Source organism: Erigeron canadensis, chromosome 1 (assembly GCF_010389155.1).
Source record: "Erigeron canadensis isolate Cc75 chromosome 1, C_canadensis_v1, whole genome shotgun sequence".
Taxonomy (NCBI): Eukaryota; Viridiplantae; Streptophyta; class Magnoliopsida; order Asterales; family Asteraceae; genus Erigeron; species Erigeron canadensis.
In genome coordinates, this window is record NC_057761.1 from 18,647,449 (window position 1) to 18,660,576 (window position 13,128).

A 13,128-nucleotide genomic window follows, 5' to 3' on the forward strand; every position below is an offset into this window, starting at 1 on the left:
TTTAGCTCAGGTAAAATAGACTCAGATAATGAAGTCACGAAGCATTTGAAGAATAACACAAATATTTTCAAAGAATCATTTAAGAGTAATGCTCAAAGAATAAGTACGGGCATCGATACCTGAATGAGTACTCAAGCTCCTAAAACGGAATTGATCCACACCACGAGTCTCAACAGAAATCTACACTGAACCGTATAGTTTGATTACCAGAAAGTTTATTATAATTGACCTCCCACAAACTTTATTACTGAGCAAATGTTGATTTACGTAACCATGTTTCTCAATTGTATAGAATCTGCTTTTTCTACTAACAACCTGATTTTCAAAATCGTAAACTAAGCTTAGTTTGGTTTTAGTGATTATACATTTATACCAACTATTAAGTCTAGCACTACCCTTGGATTATCAAAAGCCTTATATCTCGCTAACAAAAATAATGAACAATAAATACATGACAGAAACGTACATACAAAAGATTGATGGTTGAATGAGTCGCTACCTCCGCAGACTGACACAAACTATGTTACGACCATGAAACAACGTCTCGGCATGGAGTAGATTCTCTCCACCTGATATCCCCTACGAGCACCCACATGCGCTAAACTTCTGAATATCGAAAACCATGTTGTCATCTTACTCTCTCCCTCACTCTCGATCTGCGCGCTTTACCCCTATTTTATTGTTACATACCTCTGGTAAAGTTTTAGTATTGTGTTTTGATAATGAGCGAATGGCAAATCAAGGACTGGTTTTATACAAGTTACGTCTGGCCGATAAGAAAGAAAATGGGCTGAAATAGCAGGGCTGTTAGAAGAGATGATTACCAACCCATAACGTACTCCCAAGTTTCCAAGACTTTAAGATGTATACAATGTATATCATATATTATATACCCAACTTAGTATGTTATTAAGTTATACTAAGAGTTATTTACGAGGGAGTAGTACCTTAACATTTAATATTGTTATTTTATTGAACTAATATTTTAACAATGTAATATAACTCACCTTATGAGTCTTTATTTAAAGATTTACGGTTATTACAATATCATCCACTTAAATTGTCGTTACTACTACATGGTATTTTTAACACTACACATATTTTCAACATACCCAAAAATAATTTTGTATTTTTTATTAAATAGTATAGATAAGTATATTAAAATGTGTCATTTATGTAGCAAGAGTTTTGATATAAAAACCTAACGAATAAACCTAAATAAAGACTTAACCATAAATAAGTTGTCACCTGTTATTATTCAATCTTAAATAGACATTTTGCCAAAATCCCTCATAAATTACACACTAACTAGTTCTCTAACCCTGACGTTACACGGAAGACATAACAATACGTAATATGTATAAGGTATTTCACGAACGATAAAGACAGATGTAAAAAAAATTAAGAAACTATTTAAAACATATAACCTATTTTAGTTATTACCTCGTTGTTAGAACCATTTTGAAGAAACAATTAGAACAAAAGAAGAAATATAAAACATATAGCATTTTTTAGTTATTGTAGAAATAATACAGTATTCTATGATGGTTATATGTCTATTGAATGAGATAAAAAGATATAACCATTCTTTACTTAAAATAGCTCTTTAAAAAATAAACGTTAGTAATAAAAAGAAAAAGATATAAAAAAATGTTGTTAGCATGACGTCAAAACATACTCTTAGGAGGATGACAAAATGTGCTATTAACATAATATGTACCAATAATAAAAATATATGACAATGAAATACTTCATATGTTATAAACACTTATGCGTCAATAGGGCGGGGGTTAAAAAAGCATAAACTTTTTGTGGAGAACATGGAGCGTATGTTGGGTAAAAGTAGGTGGAGCTAGGGGCTAGAGATAAAACTAGGGGTTGAGCCTGGAATTGGGGCTAAGGCTAGAGGTTGAGGCTTTAAAATAGAAACCTCTAATCATATAAAACTGTTTGACAAACAAGTTGTGAGAAGTAGCTAAAAGTTTTATAATTACATTAATGGTCATTAAATTTATTCTAAGAAAAAAAAAGAAATTAATAAATTAGTAAAAGTAATATGCAACGACAAAAAACTCCGAACTACCATATTGATGAATGATGAACAATGGGATTTGGATAATAATTCAAGAGAAATCATATACAAGATTCACGTGACCCATACGAAGATGAAATATGATATATAAAAAGATGAAGGTAGAAATTGATCTCGAAAGAAGCACTCTAACCTATATATTCTCGGTGTCTTCAATTAACTTGTACACATGAATTTTTAAAAAAATCGATTCATATACATGATTTGAGAAAAACATGAAACTAATATTGTTTTGTTTGACGAAACCCGAGAATGAAAATCAAGACGATAATGCCAGAGTTCACCAAAATAAGCAAAAAAAGTAAGTCGATTGTGTGTAGACCAATTGGTAAAAACAAAGAAGAGAATACAGGTTATTTATGTAATTTTAATAATCACGGGCTGGGGCTTTTTTAAAAACGGTAACACCCATAAGTTAAAAATAAGGATTTCTAAAAATTTTCACCCTGACGGCGTTAAAGAAAGCGGAATAAACTTTTAAAAGTCCAAACTAATAAATTCTGTTTGGTTTATTTATTAATTTATGTTACTCACCATATCATTGAAACAAGTCTAAATAAACATTCATCGGTTGCCCAACATAAAACAACCGATCACAAGTCAATACAAGTCATAAACATCTTAACATAATTCAAAGGTCTAAAATGAGCAGCCACTATAGGTAAACTATAGCCATCTTCAAGTCAATCTACCCAAGCCTCGCACTTATTCATCAACCATCACATAACTTGCCAAATCTGAGGGAGCAACACATTTCAAGAAACAAGTGTTAGCTAACGAATTAGCTAAGTAAGATAACATATGATTTATAAAACATTTGTCCAATTAAATCTTTATAAAAGTAATATTTCATCATTGAGGCACATATCATCACAATTCATTTCACATGGCATTAAACATCTTTCATATAGGATAATTCATCCTAAATGTGCCTAATCATCTTTTGCATCATCACATATAACATAAGTCACACCCGACTTGATGGACAAACCTTACGGCTGTACATCAATGTCGTTAAGGAATGTCAAGCCAATCCTGGAGTAAACCGTATGTTCAAAACAAATGGGGCGCGTAAGACCTCCTGTATTACTCTTCACATCTTTGACCATGTTGCAAGTAGCCACCAAAGCAATCACATCTACGCACCCGCCGGACAAGGGCAAGTACGGGTTAAGCTTAACACTTTCACATCATTTACGAGCTCGATTTACATCACATATAGTTTTGGTGTCCACATTTCCTAAACAATTATCACATGTTCATCTTACGTTTGGGCCCTTAAACGTGCGCGTGTCATGACAACTTAATAAGTCTAGTGAACTAGATGAACAAGCCATGCAATCATGCATATTTCCTTAATCGTCAACATATATCACATTTCAACACATCTCAAGACATTACATAACATTTCATAGTATATCATTACATCTCATATAATTGGGACTGCATTTCAGGCCTCAATAGTCATTTACATAGCCCATATCACCTCCCATGTCACCCCGAATACCCATAAGCAATCAAGATATCAATTGGGAAGTTATTATATGAAAACCACGTTTTGTTGAACCCCCGGCATGTCAAAGTAGTGTATCTTACCACGTAGAAGCATATAACAAATGATAACGTAAGTTATCGAGCTTTACAAGTATTCCCGACTACCTATAATCATTGAACGACCATAATGAGATAAACAAGTACCTACTTACTTATGCTCATTCAAGCCTAAATATCTTTAAACATGACCCATGACAATGCTGAAGCATCGGACTGTTAGGTACCCTATTGTTGCGTGGATCGTAATAAGATGTGATTCGTTATGTCAAGAGTGCGGAATCCTCTTGAGATAACTAGATTGCTATTGCCTTTTGCTGATTAATGAGTAATTAACCAACCTAAGGAGATGCACAACACTTGTGGTTCGTGTAGGAGGTCACACGAAGGAATAAGTAACTTGAATTCGTGAATTCGTGAATATGTGATTCCTTGGATTCAATTGATTAACCTAATTCCGTAGATTAGGTCTTGTATTTATACTAGAAGTATTTTGGTTCGTGTGGGCTTAGGCCTTAATCGAAGATTGGCCCGAAATAAGCATCCAATCGATCTCCCTCATGCTGACGTCAGCATGAGGTCAGTCCTACATGCTGATGACGTCAGCACGAGGTTCGACCCCTTGGTGCTTTGTTTGGCTTTGTTTGGCTCGTATACAACATCCAATCATCGTTTAAGTGTTCTACGACACTTATATACCTTGATTCTATGTTCTTGTACCTGCAAAACAATACGTAACACACAAACACAATATAAAACACAAACAAATATAATATTGAAGTTCAAACGTAATCATTAAATATCAACACAAGTTCTTATTTAAATGATTACAAACATAGTTCCTAAAACATAAACGATAATCAAATCTATGTTGCGATTGTCACAACGAATCTGCATCTACAGACTCCCCCTTGACAGTTGCAACTAGATTTCTTTAAAGTTTTTGAACTTCAAAGCTATCCGTTAAACAAAAGCCTTGTGCTATTCGCATGAATTCTCTCTTGTAAGCAATGTGTGAGAATGTTGCGATAACACCTTTCTTCAACTCTCCAAAATTCCACTGCTGAACAAGGTGTATACAAAAGTCTTCTCTGATCACTTCTTGACAAGTTGACAACCTGCATCGGATCATACATGCGTAGAAACATTTGTTTCTTTGAATCATCAACAAACATTTGTGCTTCGCCTGACTTGATATCTATCTGCCAAAATGTCATCGTCGTTAACATATCTTGATCTCATCTGATAGCAGGAACCTTCTTAACACATTTAATCCTTCGTTGTTCAAAACGAAATGTGCCATCTTGATTCTTAATCTTCTTCAAAGGTGTTGGCTTAATCAACCTCTCTTCTGGCTTTAGACCTCTATCACTGAAATTCTTAATTCTTTCATCTCTGAATCTATTCTAGTAGAAATCTGCAAGTCCATTGCTCTGAAGATTAACGAACCATCGTCTTCCCAAATCTATCACATCAGAATCACTGAGAGAGTGGAAGTGTCTTTGACTCATTGACATGTACTGGCATCCCTCATTTCTCTTGATAATAAACAATTTGATTCTGTGATCATAAAACCAACTTTGTATCACTGAGAAGTACTTGGGTGCATCCTTGTCTAAGATAAATTCCCAAAACATTGACAGTTTTAAATTTCCACCCACATGAAAACCAACACGAGTTACAATTATTGGAACCCTTCTATCAATGATGAACTCAGGGTCTTGTTGCACTGGAGGTATATTGAATCTTCTAAGATCAATCTCTCGTGTAGCATCTATATTCCAGTATAACTCAAAAATATTGTCATGTTCTTCATCGATTATGTTTGCAGATACAGCAAATCTCAAACTTGCTGTATTCCTAGGTTCATCTGGACTATGTCTGATTTGATTAAGATTGAGATGTTCTACTTCAGCTATTGGTTCAACTTGAACTTCATCTTCATTAAAGACGCGATCAAAGTCATAAGGTATATCAAGCAACCTTTTTTCTATCAGCTTTTGAAGTGATGAACTCTCCTTCTTCCATATCTTCACCATTGATACTGTCTAAATCATCTTTAGCATCAAGATCGTCCAATGCACCTATCTTTTGAAGCTTATCTGCAATTCAAACAATTCACATATACAAAGATAAAGAACATAAATTCATAAGTCAAGACATAATAAAATAGTATAAATACAGAAAAGAAATTAAAATAAATAATACTATATCATAAATATAATGCAACAATTACATTAATATATATCTTATAATTTTTATCTATTTTAACTTACAACAATAATATTATATCATAAATATAATGTAACAAATACATTCATATTTATCTTATAATCATTACAAAAACAAAATCATTAGCACTAAGGTTCATAATCCGAATCTGAATCCGAATCTGACTCTGACTCTGACAATGTATGAGTTAACCCTAACCGTTCTTTCATTTGATCCCTAAGTGATCATGGATCATAATAATCATCATAATTCATAATCTCTGCACTAGCTCTCATATGAGCCTATGGATCATAACCCAGTCTCTTTTCTAGTCTATGCACAATTAAAGGGTGCAAATCTGACTCTGTAGAGGCATTGGTAGTAGAATCAGTCTTAGTTGACTCACTATCCTGAGTAGATTTTCCTTTGCTAAGATTTTCTTTATCAATATGATTATGAGGATCATTCACTAGCTTTTCTCGAATCTCCCTTTCTATTCTATTAGACTTAGAATTAGAGTTACCTGAATTGGAATCTTCGTCATCATCATCGTTAGGATCATCAGGATCTGCATATGGAGCAGCTATCACAGCTTTACCTTTATCTTGAATCCTAGAAGTACTAGCACCAGCTGTACCAGCAATCTCCGACTCAGTCTGTCTTGGCGACTCCCCCTGAATGTTTGCAGTCTCTGTATCCATAGCAGCATTAGCATCTTGACCTTGACCTTGATCTCTATTTTCTGGCTCACCAACTGATGGTTATGCTTGATTTGGACCTTGAGCTGGATCTTGATCTTCATGATCATCATCTCTAGTCTTCTTTGCTAGCTCATCATCCTTACAACCACTCTTATCTCCCCCTTGAGCCAAGAATTGGTCAAGTCTAGAACCAAGAGAATGAACAAGTGTTGTCATCAAGTCCATCTCTTCTTGATGCTTGACAACTTGGAGCTTAAGCTGATTCTCCAAAGCTGTAACCCTCATCTCTAACATCTTCTTCTCTGAAAACAAACGACTCAGTTGCACTTGAACAGGAGCAACTGGAAGTGACGTAGAAGCAACATCAGATGTAGGGGCATGAGGTGGCATTGTAGCTTCAAATGAAGGCATGCGAGCACTAAAAGTTCCTGTGGGAGGCATCTGAGGTCGTTGCAAAGGAGCCAGCATACGTCCCATGATAGTAGAAACAGGAAGTGTAGCCTGAATAGGAGCAGAAGAAGGCCTAGGAGCAACAACTATCGGTTCTGGCTCTTGACAAACTGTAGACTCCGGAGCAGTAGGAATCTTAACAGTTGTAGCCTCAGTGACAACTTGTGCGCGAGAACCAATTCCTCGAATAATAAACTCTGGTCTCGACCTTCTCTCCCCAACAACACTAGCAGAAGTAGTAGACACAGAAACAGGAACATCAACAACTGAAGCTCTTAAAGCCGCAACTGATGGAGTAGCTTGAGATCTCTCCATGGCAGCTTGATATGCAGCAAACTCTCTGTAACACCCATCATTTAAAAACATGGATTTCCAAAAACTTTCGCCTAACGGCGCTAAAAGAAAGCGGAATTAAACCTCAAAAGTCCAAACCAGCAAAATCTGTTTGGTTTATTCATAAAATGGTGTTACTAGCCATATCATCAAAACAAGTCTAAATGGAAATCCATTGGTTGCCTAACATTAAACAACCGACATTATAGTAAATACAAATCATAAATATCTAAACATAAATGAATGTCTAATGCGAGCAGCCACTATGGGTAAACTACAGCCAACTTCAAGATTATATACCCATGCCTCACATCTTCTCACATCTACCTGCTCACTATTGTTGAACCTGAGGGCACAACACATTTTAAAAGAGCAAGTGTTAGCTAACGAATTAACTAAGTAAGATAACACATAGTTTATAAAACGTTTGTCCATTTAAAACATTGCATAAAAGTCATAATTACATCATCAAGGCACATTTCACATCGATGCATCACATCATCCATAACATATCATCACATCAAACATCATCATCATAGGTTGAATCACCTAACTGTGCCTAATCATCTTTTATTTTACATATAACAGATAAGCATCATCGCATAGTGTGACATAAGTCACTTACATTAGGCGTGACATAAGTCACTCATCACATATAAGGTGTAAGTTTGTGTGTAGGCGGTCATAATACCTAACAGGGAACCTCACACCCGACTAGATGGATAAGCCTTACGGCGGTCCATCAATGTCGTTAAGGAATGGCAAGCCAATCCAGGAGTAGTTCGTATGTTCAAAGACATTGGTGGTTAATCACGCCACCCGGAGATACTCAAACCACGTAATTATGTTGCAAGGAGTCACCTAAGCAACCATATACGCACCCGCCGGGCAAGGGCAAGTACGAGTTAAGCTTAACACTTTCATATCATATACGAGCTCGGTTTACATCACATATAGTTTAGGTGTCCACGTTACCTAAACATCATCACATATCATCTTTTATGTTTGGGCCCTTAAACGTGCACGTGTCATGGCACCTTAACAAGTCTAGTGAACTAGATGAACAAGCCATGTAGTCATGCACACTTTACATATCATCAACATATAACACATTTCACTTCATCTCAAGACATTACATAGCATTTCATAGCATATCATTACATCGCATGCATTGTTACATAACGTACATCATCATATATCATTGCATATCGTATATCATTACAACATTGCATATCATTTATCATCATAGATCGTACATCATTTCATATCATCTATCACCTCATGTCATATATCGTTGCAAAACACCTATTATCTCATATCATATTTCATTTCATCTATTAAGCATACTTAACATCTCATATCAATACATATCATTGGGGTAGCATTTCAGGCTTCAATATGCATCTACATAGCCCATATCACCTCCCGTATAATCCCGAATACACATAAGCAAACAAGATACCTTCTGGGAAGTTATTATATGAAAACTATATTTTTGTTGAACCCTCAGCGTGTCAAAGTAGTGTATCTTACCTCGTTGAAGAGCACAACAAATGATAACACAAGTTACCGAGCTTTGCAAGTATTTCTGACTACCTATAATCATTAAACGACATAATGAGCTAAACAAGTACTTACTTACTTATTATCAGGAATCAAACCTAAATATCAATAAACATGACCCATGACAAGGCTTGATGCATCGGACATTCGATTAATACATTAGAGCTTACATAACTCAACGAAACTCGACATTCACTCACTAAATTAACCTTTCTGGAAACTTGAAATCACAATCATCTTTTAAAAACATTACCATTAGAAAGTAGACTCTCTCACGATTCCGTGGATAGCTTATTTGTTAAAAACGGAGTTACGGTTCAAAAGTTATGGCTATTTGAAAATTCTGTCGCTATTGCGTCGCAACTACCAAGTTGCGTCACAGCTATATGTCACTGTTTTCTAGTTGCGCAGAAGCTTAGTAGCTGCGGTGCAGCTAGTCCCGAATCTGCACAAACCTTATTGTTTAACCTCCAAAACTTAACCAAACACACCCCAAACGACCCATAACCTTATGAACGACTTTTGTACCTCAAAATTAACCATTTTAAGACCATAATGATGCAATGAAATCATTGATTAATCCTTACTTGATTTGCATCACATAATTAAACGTTTTAGGTCAACGAATCAACGTTTAAGACATCAATTGATCATCTAATGACCTAAATCAGTTATGGATCTGATTCTATGATTGAAATAACATAAAATCAATGTTATTATACCTGGGATACCTGGAGATTACAAAGAGTGTGAAGTTCCTCACTCGATGGTTTAACCCACAAGTATAGAATACAACAAGTCAAGTAATCACTAGATAGGACTAGTATGAATATGAAAAGTCAAATAAAATATAAGGTTGTTGCGGAAGAAGATATTACAGAGTAAGTGTCTAAACAACCTATGAATTACAAGTGATCTAACTTTGGTAAATAAACTCCTTGATCGAAATACTTAAAGTTGTGAAGTATAACTATTTAGATCGAGAGTATTTGAGCAAAAGCACCAAATTGCAAAAATGTAATTTGGACGAGGGAAGTGACTTGATATTTATAGGCAAAAAGAATAAATATAATATTCTTTTTACCGTACAAATATGGTTACATGCATCGATTAAAGTATAAGAATAAAGTCACATGATAGTGACTTGTCTTCTAATTAACCAACCACCTTTACATGCGTGTAAGGCTTTTAACAAAGGACAAATGGATTGTCCGGGTAAAGGCATGTAAAGGCAAAAAGTCAATTCCTCGTAATCAGTGTTCAGACATGTAAGGTCTAGAACACTGACAAGGACTCCAGTCAGGAGATCTGGTAAGTCTTCCAGTGAGCTCCGCAATTTATCAGACTTCTTTCTTCAGACTTCAGTCTTCGACTTCAGTGAGAATGTTCTTTAGTGGAAAGATCTTGACTGGAGTGAAGTCCAGTGAACAAATCTGGTGGAATCCAGATTCCTGTACAAGTAAGTTGTTCACTGGTCTTCACATAATTTTTGGACAAATCTTCAGAGGGCTCTAGTAATCACGTCTGGAGCGAGTCCAGTAAATCTGGACCTAACAAAGAGAATTCAAAAACTTGATCAAAACACTCCCGAATCAACCAAACGAAGATGAAATCGAACAAGGAATTGATTATGGCAATTGGGAATTGTTAGGGCTCAAAGAGAAAAGGATATTATGAATGATTAGAAGCTAAAGACCTGCTCTTTGACCCTAATCCAGTTTTTGACTTTCACCCTATGTCAAAACTCGTCCCTAAGCTTCCAAACGTCACATTATTAGCCCTAAACACCTATATGAACTATATACAATTCAATAAACACTTTGAACACCTCTAAAGGAATATAACTACATCTTAAACACATTACTACGTTAATCAATAAGACATTCAAGTCTCACACGCATAACACATTAACTACATATAAGCATTAAATCTAACATGGGCGTAATGGACACGTTACGTTGATTTAACGACTTAACTCAACCGTTAAATAAAAAGTTTGGGATTATCAACTTCAGCCTGAGATCGATGAGAAGTTGGAAGTCTCTCCACAACATCAACTTCTTTTCCTTGTCTTCTTCTTCGCTTCGACAATCTTTCAACCTCTTCTTCATCATCTTCTGAGTCATCACCAGTATTAACAGTAACTGGTAGCTCAGAAGGACCAACATCATCACCAACTAGAGCAGAGGTAGAAGTAAAAACTCCAGTAGTTGGTGGAATAAGATTTGCGGGATCATCAACATCCTGCATAAGAGCATCCATATCCGGATCATTCTCCAGATCTCCAGCATACAGAGGAACATCATTGAGTCCCTCAAATTGATCAGCTCGCTCTTCTTCAGGATTATCTTGAGCCTGATCATCACCAGCAGCAACAGCAGCAACGGGTTTTCATCTTCCTAACGTTGTCTAGGTGCAACATAGTTAGGATCAATCAAATGTTCGAACAATGGTGGATTATCAACATGTACCGGAACGTTTCTACCCGACAAGTGTTTCATACTTTCAACAAATGCCTTATAAGTACAGCTGCAAAGTGACGAATGATTATCATCACAAATCTTGGAAACAGAAAGAATTTCTTGTCTGTACCAAATGACCTCAACTGCTTCTCTAACTTATCAAAAATGTACTGAGAAAAGCTGTACGGCTTGTTCAGCACCAAAGCAACCACCTGAGAAGCGTTCTGGATCATCTGATCATAGCCTGTACTCCGGTGACTAATGGACCTCAACAAATAGTAAGTAAGCAGCTTCCATTTGCCTCAAAGATGATTTCTGAAGTATGGATGTGTAATATCACCAGTATACCCCATACGACGTAAGCTTCCAGAAAATCAGTTGGACCTTGCTCTATCTCGACATCACCTAAGTGTAATATCGTCCGTAAGTCTCCAGCTGAGAACGAGAAAGTACGTTCTCCAACAGTAGTGCGAATGTACATATGATCACCCATCTGCACTGCTCGGGCTGAATTCCAAAATTCCTGAATGAGACTTATCACCAATGGAGGGTTCTCTGTCACAGCAAAACGAACACGAGAACGTGCAAGAAACTGTAGGACTCCGTGAAACTCCGGTGTGCACCCCGTCTGCGTAATGCTAAGATCGAGTGCAGCATTGTGCTCCTTAACGAACACACGAGCTCTTGCACCTTGTCCTGCCATACCTGCACAAAAACAAACAAAAACGTAAAAGTTAGAAATTAAAAACAAAAATTAGGGTTTTTGTCATGTCTGCTTCGTGATGATGTAATCATAGGTAAGATCCTCTTCGTGTGACGTCAACACGAGCTTCAAACAAAACCCATGAACACGAGGCAAAAACATCTCCATTCAATGATTTAATCAATTAAAATCATCAACGTGGACTTGTTTAGATTCGTGGTATGCCCAGAAACGAAGTATCGAAACGAATTCGACGAACACGAAGTCGACGAAGTTCGTGTGGTAATTTAGGGTTCATATTCGATTAAAGGTAATTAATGAAAGGTTAAAACCCATATTTATATTCGGAGCTTCGTGGGCCGGGCCGAACACTTAGTTCGTGGGCTGCGTGATGATGTCAGCGCGAGGCATGCTGACGTCAGCATGAAGGACTTTGAATTTTCAGATTTTTATTCACACAAGCTTCATTCCTTAGCCAAATTTCATGAATTTTCCAGAAAACTTATCATAGAAAAATTACAAAATTTCAGAATACATAAACCTGTAGATACTCGTTACCAAAAACCTGTATCTGCTCGAATATGTACTCGTAAATCATCCGTACTAACTTGTAATCAAAATAATGTATCAAAAAAATCTTACATTATTATCTTGACATAAAATTGATCATTTCTTCATTGATGTTTAACTCAACAAATGCAAACTTACATCAAAACATATTTAATGTATAATGCATTACAATTACACCAAAATTATCATATCGACAACCTATCACATTACATCTTAGGTTTGTGATCTTGATAATACAAAAATAACTTATCACACTAAGTCTTAGGTTAATAAAAAGGCAATGATGCATTCCGCATGTAGATTAATCGTGATATAACCAATCCTACTTGTTTCAACATGGTATCCAAATAAAATTTGATATCTGTGACCTGCACACTTAACAAATTTCATTAATGCGTCAAGATCAACTAAATGTCTAAATACCATAAATATGCAAAACAACCAAAATCTTAACCTGACGATCAAAAATCTAAGGCAAGTCCAATCTTTGTC